The sequence below is a fragment of the Berghia stephanieae genome, unplaced genomic scaffold, assembly GCF_034508935.2.
Source record: "Berghia stephanieae isolate SIO BIC M18660-M18661 unplaced genomic scaffold, UCSD_Bste_1.3 scaffold1238, whole genome shotgun sequence".
NCBI classification, from domain to species: domain Eukaryota; kingdom Metazoa; phylum Mollusca; class Gastropoda; order Nudibranchia; family Aeolidiidae; genus Berghia; species Berghia stephanieae.
The window spans coordinates 2609-13719 of NW_027622222.1; the positions used below are offsets into that span (position 1 = coordinate 2609).

At 56.1% G+C, this 11111-nt stretch overlaps 1 pseudogene; it reads right to left on the reverse strand.

Moving 5' to 3' along the window:
• Positions 1-8639: 8639 nt before the first annotated feature.
• On the reverse strand, positions 8640-11111 carry LOC144961015 (large subunit ribosomal RNA; annotated as a pseudogene; the record flags this gene model as incomplete).

Consider the following 11111-nt stretch of genomic DNA (forward strand, 5'->3'; position numbering starts at 1 on the left):
GCGTATCCATTTCCAACCCGGCGGGACGGACCCGCTGGACAGGAGGCTACGGGCGCCGACGACCGAAGCCCAGACGCCGAGAACTCCCAGCGCTCGACTCCTTCGCCGACGGCCCTTCTCGACTCTACCGCACAAACGTTCACCCCTTCGGCCTTCTCGCTGCTGGGTCGGACTGCTCCGACCGCCCGGACACGCTCGCGCTCACACGACTCTAGGTCCTCTACCGAGGAGCTAACCTGGGACCGACTCCGGACTCTCCGACCACCGCTCGTCCAGGCGCTGGTGACCGTGGGTGTACCAGAGGCCACCGCGCGCCTTTCGGCTCGCCTTGCTTCAATTTCAATTTTTCCGACCGACGACCGCCTTCCCTACTATACGTCCCAAACCCCTGGTAAGGTAGCCCTTTTCCTCTTGCGGACTACTAAAAAAAAAAATTTTTTTGGTGCAAATTCAGATTCGACCCCAGGCACGTATGGCAAACCCGAGCCCGACCTCCGAACAGCCCGAATTTCCCATCGCACTACTCTAGCGAAGTAGCGGGAACGCGTTTAACGCCGCGTAAACGGTCTTCCGAGCGAGTACAGGGCCCTAACGGGAAGGGCCCCGAAGTTCAAAACCGGTCGGCAATGGGGAGGTCCCAGGTGCGATCATAGGTGGTGGGTTTATTTCATTCAAATTCGCTCCGTAGAGGAAATGCGCTCGACCAAAGTTTTTTCCCTCGGCCCTCGGAGGGCTTACCGCGGGAGCGTCCCGGCGCTAGAGTCCTTCTCGGCCGTAGCGAGAGCTTCTTACCCCAGGGACGCCCGTGCGGTAAAGCCTCGAATCGACGAGGCGATAAAATCGTATGAATAAAGCTCCCAAACCGGATTTGAACCCCGGCAGGGTTGGCCGGCCCGTGGGCCAACTCGATCGAGCCCGAGTCGTCGATCGCCCGACTCTAGCGAAGTAGCGGGAACGCGTTTAACACTCCGCCAAGCGAGTACAGGGCCCTAACGGAAGGGCCCCGAAGTTCAAAACCGGTCGGCAATGGGGAGGTCCCAGGTGCGATCATAGGTGGTGGGTTTTTTCATTCAAATTCGCTCCGTAGAGGAAATGCGCTCGACCAAAGTTTTTCCCTCGGCCCTCGGAGGGCTTACCGCGGGAGCGTCCCGGCGCTAGAGTCCTTCTCGGCCGTAGCGAGAGCTTCTTACCCCAGGGACGCCCGTGCGGTAAAGCCTCGAATCGACGAGGCGATAAAATCGTATGAATAAAGCTCCCAAACCGGGATTTGAACCCCGGCAGGGTTGGCCGGCCCGTGGGCCAACTCGATCGAGCCCGAGTCGTCGATCGCCCGACTCTAGCGAAGTAGCGGGAACGCGTTTAACACTCCGCCAAGCGAGTACAGGGCCCTAACGGGAAGGGCCCCGAAGTTCAAAACCGGTCGGCAATGGGGAGGTCCCAGGTGCGATCATAGGTGGTGGGTTTATTTCATTCAAATTCGCTCCGTAGAGGAAATGCGCTCGACCAAAGTTTTTTCCCTCGGCCCTCGGAGGGCTTACCGCGGGAGCGTCCCGGCGCTAGAGTCCTTCTCGGCCGTAGCGAGAGCTTCTTACCCCAGGGACGCCCGTGCGGTAAAGCCTCGAATCGACGAGGCGATAAAATCGTATGAATAAAGCTCCCAAACCGGGATTTGAACCCCGGCAGGGTTGGCCGGCCCGTGGGCCAACTCGATCGAGCCCGAGTCGTCGATCGCCCGACTCTAGCGAAGTAGCGGGAACGCGTTTAACACTCCGCCAAGCGAGTACAGGGCCCTAACGGGAAGGGCCCCGAAGTTCAAAACCGGTCGGCAATGGGGAGGTCCCAGGTGCGATCATAGGTGGTGGGTTTATTTCATTCAAATTCGCTCCGTAGAGGAAATGCGCTCGACCAAAGTTTTTTCCCTCGGCCCTCGGAGGGCTTACCGCGGGAGCGTCCCGGCGCTAGAGTCCTTCTCGGCCGTAGCGAGAGCTTCTTACCCCAGGGACGCCCGTGCGGTAAAGCCTCGAATCGACGAGGCGATAAAATCGTATGAATAAAGCTCCCAAACCGGATTTGAACCCCGGCAGGGTTGGCCGGCCCGTGGGCCAACTCGATCGAGCCCGAGTCGTCGATCGCCCGACTCTAGCGAAGTAGCGGGAACGCGTTTAAACACTCCGCCAAGCGAGTACAGGGCCCTAACGGGAAGGGCCCCGAAGTTCAAAACCGGTCGGCAATGGGGAGGTCCCAGGTGCGATCATAGGTGGTGGGTTTATTTCATTCAAATTCGCTCCGTAGAGGAAATGCGCTCGACCAAAGTTTTTTTCCCTCGGCCCTCGGAGGGCTTACCGCGGAGCGTCCCGGCGCTAGAGTCCTTCTCGGCCGTAGCGAGAGCTTCTTACCCCAGGGACGCCCGTGCGGTAAAGCCTCGAATCGACGAGGCGATAAAATCGTATGAATAAAGCTCCCAAACCGGGATTTGAACCCCGGCAGGGTTGGCCGCCCGTGGGCCAACTCGATCGAGCCCGAGTCGTCGATCGCCCGACTCTAGCGAAGTAGCGGGAACGCGTTTAACACTCCGCCAAGCGAGTACAGGGCCCTAACGGGAAGGGCCCCGAAGTTCAAAACCGGTCGGCAATGGGAGGTCCCAGGTGCGATCATAGGTGGTGGGTTTATTTCATTCAAATTCGCTCCGTAGAGGAAATGCGCTCGACCAAAGTTTTTTCCCTCGGCCCTCGGAGGCTTACCGCGGGAGCGTCCCGGCGCTAGAGTCCTTCTCGGCCGTAGCGAGAGCTTCTTACCCCAGGGACGCCCGTGCGGTAAAGCCTCGAATCGACGAGGCGATAAAATCGTATGAATAAAGCTCCCAAACCGGGATTTGAACCCCGGCAGGGTTGGCCGGCCCGTGGGCCAACTCGATCGAGCCCGAGTCGTCGATCGCCCGACTCTAGCGAAGTAGCGGGAACGCGTTTAAACACTCCGCCAAGCGAGTACAGGCCCTAACGGGAAGGGCCCCGAAGTTCAAAACCGGTCGGCAATGGGGAGGTCCCAGGTGCGATCATAGGTGGTGGGTTTATTTCATTCAAATTCGCTCCGTAGAGGAAATGCGCTCGACCAAAGTTTTTTCCCTCGGCCCTCGGAGGGCTTACCGCGGGAGCGTCCCGGCGCTAGAGTCCTTCTCGGCCGTAGCGAGAGCTTCTTACCCCAGGGACGCCCGTGCGGTAAAGCCTCGAATCGACGAGGCGATAAAATCGTATGAATAAAGCTCCCAAACCGGGATTTGAACCCCGGCAGGGTTGGCCGCCCGTGGGCCAACTCGATCGAGCCCGAGTCGTCGATCGCCCGACTCTAGCGAAGTAGCGGGAACGCGTTTAAACACTCCGCCAAGCGAGTACAGGGCCCTAACGGGAAGGGCCCCGAAGTTCAAAACCGGTCGGCAATGGGGAGGTCCCAGGTGCGATCATAGGTGGTGGGTTTATTTCATTCAAATTCGCTCCGTAGAGGAAATGCGCTCGACCAAAGTTTTTTCCCTCGGCCCTCGGAGGGCTTACCGCGGGAGCGTCCCGGCGCTAGAGTCCTTCTCGGCCGTAGCGAGAGCTTCTTACCCCAGGGACGCCCGTGCGGTAAAGCCTCGAATCGACGAGGCGATAAATCGTATGAATAAAGCTCCCAAACCGGATTTGAACCCCGGCAGGGTTGGCCGCCCGTGGGCCAACTCGATCGAGCCCGAGTCGTCGATCGCCCGACTCTAGCGAAGTAGCGGGAACGCGTTTAACACTCCGCCAAGCGAGTACAGGCCCTAACGGAAGGGCCCCGAATTCAAAACGTCGGCAATGGGGAGGTCCCAGGTGCGATCATAGGTGGTGGGTTTATTTCATTCAAATTCGCTCCGTAGAGGAAATGCGCTCGACCAAAGTTTTTTTCCCTCGGCCCTCGGAGGGCTTACCGCGGAGCTCCCGGCGCTAGAGTCCTTCTCGGCCGTAGCGAGAGCTTCTTACCCCAGGGACGCCCGTGCGGTAAAGCCTCGAATCGACGAGCGATAAAATCGTATGAATAAGCTCCCAAACCGGGATTTGAACCCCGGCAGGGTTGGCCGGCCCGTGGGCCAACTCGATCGAGCCCGAGTCGTCGATCGCCCGACTCTAGCGAAGTAGCGGGAACGCGTTTAACACTCCGCCAAGCGAGTACAGGGCCCTAACGGGAAGGGCCCCGAAGTTCAAAACCGGTCGGCAATGGGGAGGTCCCAGGTGCGATCATAGGTGGTGGGTTTATTTCATTCAAATTCGCTCCGTAGAGGAAATGCGCTCGACCAAAGTTTTTTTCCCTCGGCCCTCGGAGGGCTTACCGCGGGAGCGTCCCGGCGCTAGAGTCCTTCTCGCCGTAGCGAGAGCTTCTTACCCCAGGGACGCCCGTGCGGTAAAGCCTCGAATCGACGAGGCGATAAAATCGTATGAATAAAGCTCCCAAACCGGGATTTGAACCCCGGCAGGTTGGCCGGCCCGTGGGCCAACTCGATCGAGCCCGAGTCGTCGATCGCCCGACTCTAGCGAAGTAGCGGGAACGCGTTTAACACTCCGCCAAGCGAGTACAGGGCCCTAACGGGAAGGGCCCCGAAGTTCAAAACCGGTCGGCAATGGGGAGGTCCCAGGTGCGATCATAGGTGGTGGGTTTATTTCATTCAAATTCGCTCCGTAGAGGAAATGCGCTCGACCAAAGTTTTTTCCCTCGGCCCTCGGAGGGCTTACCGCGGGAGCGTCCCGGCGCTAGAGTCCTTCTCGGCCGTAGCGAGAGCTTCTTACCCCAGGGACGCCCGTGCGGTAAAGCCTCGAATCGACGAGGCGATAAAATCGTATGAATAAAGCTCCCAAACCGGGATTTGAACCCGGCAGGGTTGGCCGGCCCGTGGGCCAACTCGATCGAGCCCGAGTCGTCGATCGCCCGACTCTAGCGAAGTAGCGGGAACGCGTTTAACACTCCGCCAAGCGAGTACAGGGCCCTAACGGGAAGGGCCCCGAAGTTCAAAACCGGTCGGCAATGGGGAGGTCCCAGGTGCGATCATAGGTGGTGGGTTTATTTCATTCAAATTCGCTCCGTAGAGGAAATGCGCTCGACCAAAGTTTTTTCCCTCGGCCCTCGGAGGGCTTACCGCGGGAGCGTCCCGGCGCTAGAGTCCTTCTCGGCCGTAGCGAGAGCTTCTTACCCCAGGGACGCCCGTGCGGTAAAGCCTCGAATCGACGAGGCGATAAAATCGTATGAATAAAGCTCCCAAACCGGGATTTGAACCCCGGCACGGTTGGCCGGCCCGTGGGCCAACTCGATCGAGCCCGAGTCGTCGATCGCCCGACTCTAGCGAAGTAGCGGGAACGCGTTTAACACTCCGCCAAGCGAGTACAGGGCCCTAACGGGAAGGGCCCCGAAGTTCAAAACCGGTCGGCAATGGGGAGGTCCCAGGTGCGATCATAGGTGGTGGGTTTATTTCATTCAAATTCGCTCCGTAGAGGAAATGCGCTCGACCAAAGTTTTTTCCCTCGGCCCTCGGAGGGCTTACCGCGGGAGCGTCCCGGCGCTAGAGTCCTTCTCGGCCGTAGCGAGAGCTTCTTACCCCAGGGACGCCCGTGCGGTAAAGCCTCGAATCGACGAGGCGATAAAATCGTATGAATAAAGCTCCCAAACCGGGATTTGAACCCCGGCACGGTTGGCCGACCCGTGGCCAACTCTGTAAAGTATGCGCGAACGAGGATCGAACCCAAGACCTTATAAATTATTATTATTATTATTATATTATATATTATTATTATTATTAATTTATTATTATTATTTTATTATTATATTATTATTATTATTGTTATTATGTGGGGATGTGAGTAAAGAGGCTTTTTATCGGTACTCAACTATGCGCCGAGCCAGGCAATCGTGCTCAAAGCGCTTTACAACGCGTCTACAGCCAACAGCAACACTTAGCGTGCAGAGCGGGACACGCCAGGACGGAGAAAACACTACTCACGGCCAGGTATTCGTTTTACATCTGATTACGGGGAGAGAATGCGAGTAAAGAACCTTCTATCGAGTACTCAACTATGCGCCGAGCCAGGCAATCGTGCTCAAAGCGCTTTATAACGCGTCTACAGCCAACAGCAACACTCTAACGTGCAGAGCGGGACACGACAGGACGGAGAAAACACTACTCACGGCCAGGTATTCGTTTTACATCTGATTACGGGGAGAGAATGCGAGTAAAGAACCTTTCTATCGAGTACTCAACTATGCGCCGAGCCAGGCAATCGTGCTCAAAGCGCTTTACAACGCGTCTACAGCCAACAGCAACACTCTAACGTGCAGAGCGGGACACGACAGGACGGAGAAAACACTACTCACGGCCAGGTATTCGTTTTACATCTGATTACGGGGAGAGAATGCGAGTAAAGAACCTTTCTATCGAGTACTCAACTATGCGCCGAGCCAGGCAATCGTGCTCAAAGCGCTTTACAACGCGTCTACAGCCAACAGCAACACTTAGCGTGCAGAGCGGGACACGACAGGACGGAGAAAACACTACTCACGGCCAGGTATTCGTTTTACATCTGATTACGGGGAGAGAATGCGAGTAAAGAACCTTTCTATCGAGTACTCAACTATGCGCCGAGCCAGGCAATCGTGCTCAAAGCGCTTTACAACGCGTCTACAGCCAACAGCAACACTTAGCGTGCAGAGCGGGACACGACAGGACGGAGAAAACACTACTCACGGCCAGGTATTCGTTTTACATCTGATTACGGGGAGAGAATGCGAGTAAAGAACCTTTCTATCGAGTACTCAACTATGCGCCGAGCCAGGCAATCGTGCTCAAAGCGCTTTACAACGCGTCTACAGCCAACAGCAACACTCTAACGTGCAGAGCGGGACACGACAGAACAGAACGGAGAAAACACTACTTACTAGTTTTTCCTTCTGAGTACGGTGAAAGCTGAGCACAAAGTTGAGAGTACCGTAGCGACCGAATTTTAGGCAAAAAGATGCAGTTGGCGAATTCCGCTTCGCAGAAGCCTATTAAGGGAAGAAAAGAAAACAAAAACAAAAATCCCCCCAAATATTAAAAAAATAAATTAATTAATTAAAAAAAGTACAGTTGGCGAATTCTGCTTCGCAAAAGGCGAGTAAGGAATCGAAAAAAAAAAAAAAAAAAAAAGAGAGAGAGAGAGAGAGAGAGAGAGAGAGAGAGAGAGAGAGAGAGAGAGAGAGAGAGAGAGAGAGAGAGAGAGAGAGAGAAAATGCGCGCAATGTCAACAGTAGCGCAGCGCACGAATGCTACAAAATGCAGTTGGCGAATTGCGCTTCGCAGAGGTCAATGTCAATGAGGTGACCCAAATTTAAAAAAAAAAAAAAATAAATTTAATGCGCAAAACGAAAACTAGCGCAGCGACCAGATTTGTTTAAAATATAGTTGGCGAATTCCGCTTCGCAGAAGCCTATTAAGGGACGCGAAAAAAAAAAAAGAAAAATTATGAAAAAAAAAAAAAGGAAAAAAAAAAAAAAAAATACAGTTGGCGAATCCCGCTTCGCAGAAGCCTATTAAGGGACAAAAATAAAATGCAGTTGGCGAATTCCGCTTCGCAGAAGCCTGTTAAAGGACAAAATAAAATGCAGTTGGCGAATTCCGCTTCTCAGAAGTCTATTAAGGGACTGAATAAAATGCAGTTGGCGAATTCCGCTTCGCAGAAGCCTGGTAAAGGACAAAATAAAATGCAGTTGGCGAATTCCGCTTCGCAGAAGCCTATTAAGGGACTAAATGAAATGCAGTTGGCGAATTCCGCTTCTCAGAAGCCTATTAAGGGACAATGGCGAATCCCGCTTCTCAGAAGTCTATTAAGGGACTAAATAAAATGCAGTTGGCGAATTCCGCTTCGCAGAAGCCTGGTAAAGGACAAAATAAAATGCAGTTGGCGAATTCCGCTTCGCAGAAGCCTATTAAGGGACTAAATAAAATGCAGTTGGCGAATTCCGCTTCTCAGAAGCCTGGTAAAGGACAAAATAAAATGCAGTTGGCGAATTCCGCTTCGCAGAAGCCTATTAAGGGACTAAATAAAATGCAGTTGGCGAATTCCGCTTCTCAGAAGCCTATTAAGGGACAATGGCGAATCCCGCTTCTCAGAAGTCTATTAAGGGACTAAATAAAATGCAGTTGGCGAATTCCGCTTCGCAGAAGCCTACTAAGGGACTGACAGGAAGGAAAAAACAAAATTGAAAAAAAAAAAAAAAAAAAAAATGCAGTTGGCGAATTCTACTTCGCAGACAGCAAAGAAGGAAAACTAAAAGTGCCTCTGGACGGATTAGTGCCTCTGGACGGATTAGTGCCTCTGGACGGACTAGTGCCTCTGGACGGATTAGTGCCTCTGGACGGATTAGTGCCTCTGGACAGGTGGAGAGAAAAAAAAATTCTCCAAGTTCTAGGAGATAGAACTTTGAAGAAGTAAAGTAAAGTAAAGTAAATGTATTTATACGTGTTATGACACTCTCGCACCCGCCGCCGCCGCGCGCCGCACCGCCAGCATGCCGAGCCGAGCAGAGCAAGGACTCGAAGGCTGGCCGATCGGGCCGGGCCGTGCCGTGCCGGGTGGAAAGGTGGCCGAGACAAACCCTGCTGGAGGGAAAATCTCAGCGTCCGGGGCTTAGTCTCAACGGATCGCCGTACCAGGACAGCTCTAACGCTTACAACACCCCGACGGAATACATGTGGTCCGCACGCGATTTCTTGCCCCTAACGGACGTGGATGATACCGACCCAGCCACGCGCACCACAGATCTAGCGCGCGTGACGAGCGGGCCGGTCACGGCACTAGCCGACGAACCCGAGGGTTGCCGGCTTAATGTTGCCTGCACGCTCAGGGCCCTAGCTAAGCTCACCCTTGCTCACCGGGCGGGGTTCCGACTTAGAGGCGTTCAGTCGTACTCCCACGGACGTAGCCTGGCGCCATCGGCCTGACGACCGGACGCGCGAACCAGAGGTCCGAACTCACCGTTCCTCTCGTACTGAGCAAGATTACCGTGGCAAGGGCGCTTCATCAGTAGGATAAAACTAACCTGTCTCACGACGGTCTAAACCCAGCTCACGTTCCCTGTTGGCGGGTGAACAATCCGACACTTGGCGAATTCTGCTTCGCAATGATAGGAAGAGCCGACATCGAAGGATCAATCAGCGACGTCGCTATGAACGCTTGGCCGCCACAAGCCAGTTATCCCTGTGGTAACTTTTCTGACACCTCTCGCTTGAAACTCCCAACGTCGAAAGGATCGATAGGCCACGCTTTCACGGCCAGTATTCGTACTGAAAATCCTGGTCGAGCAGGCATTTGCCCTTTTGCTCTACGCGAGGTTTCCGTCCTCGCTGAGCCCGCCTTGGGACACCTTCGCTGCGCTTTAGAAGATGTACCGCCCCAGTCAAACTCCCCGTCCGAGGCTGTCCCCGGCAGGGTCGCTGTCGCCGTCGTGACCGCGTCGGGGGGAGTCGGTGGACTCCCCGAGCCCGACGCGACGGCGGCTTGACGTCTGAACCTCGTACGCCTCCTACCTGCAAGAAGGCGCCGAGTCCCCACTCCGTCGGGTAAGTGGAGGTCCCGCGGGGGTAGCGGTATTTCACTGTCGCGCCCGAAGACGCTACCGCCTATGCTACACCCCCCACGCTCCTCCACAGAGTCGGACTAGAGTCAAGCTCGACAGGGTCTTCTTTCCCCGCTGATTTCACCAAGCCCGTTCCCTTGGCTGTGATTTCGCCGGGGCGTAGATAGGGACAGTGGGAATCTCGTTAATCCGTTCGTGCGCGTCGCTAATTAGACGACGAGGCATTTGGCTACCTTAAGAGAGTCATAGTTACTCCCGCCGTTTACCCGCGCTTATGCGAATCTCTTCACTTTGACATTCTGAGCACTGGGCAGAAATCACGTCCCGTAAACACCTTTTCAGGCTGTCGAGACGCTCTGTTTTAATTAGACAGTCGGATTCCCCCTGTCCGTGACAGTTCTGAGACAGCGTGAGTCGGAGGTCGCGTCGGTTGTCCCCCGCGCAGCCAACGCGCCCCGCGAAGGGGCGTCAGCCGAGCGAGGCCGCTCGGCCCGGGGCCCCCACGGGTTTCCGCGCACGTCTCTCCCCCTCGGAGTGTCCCCTCAGGGTGCGTGCGGTTCTGCCCGCTTCCTCCCCTAGCCCGACCGTCCCGGCCCTCAGAGCCAATCCTTCTCCCGAAGTTACGGATCCATTTTGCCGACTTCCCTTACCTACATTACTCCGTGGCCAAAGGGTGTAACCCCAAGGGCCTCTGCGGAAAGGGGTTTCGGCCGGGAGCGAGATTGACGGGCCCCCACGGGTTTTCACGGACCCCCTAAGGGTCCGCGCGCCAAAGTCCCTTTTCCCCGCTTTTCGGCCCCGGGAACCCCCTTTTTTTCCTCGACCCGATTCCAGGCGAACCAGACCCCTTAAAAAAACGACCCGGTCCCCCCCGGTGCCCACGGAGCTTCCCCGTTCTGTCGGGGTCGCCGCGGCGCCCCCCACGCCGGAACGTAGTCGCGACGAGGGGGGCCGTTCTCCCCCCCCCTTTTCCACGAACCTTAACTGGGTTCCCTTTCGCGGGCGCAGGGTTACGACAGGCCAGGGGGCGGGGCCCCCTTCGGCCCCCCCCCCGGCGCGTGTTTCTACCCCCTTCCCCAAGGGGGCTAACCCCCCCCAAGGGCCGACTCACCCACGTACAGCACTTTTTCCCCCGGAAACCCTTCCCCCAAATTCGGCCCTTTAAAAGTAATCTCCGTTCAAAATTTGCTACACCCCAAGGGTCTTCACCCCGGCGGCTCCGAACGGGGTCCTCCCGGCTTTCACCCCCCGCGGCGCACCTCCCCACCGCCCCGGCCTGCCCGGGGGGGGGAGTCCCCACCCCTCCCCTGGGGGGGCGGCCCGGGGTGGGTCCCCACGCCAGCGGGGGCCCTCCAATTTTTAGGGGGTCGGTTCGGCAGGTTTAGTTGTTACACACCCTTGGCGGATTCCGACTTTCCCTGGGCCCCCGCCCTGCGTCAGTACCGCCCACACCTTTTAGCTTTTCCCCTGACGTCCTGCCTTTTGGGGACCCCCAAAAACCC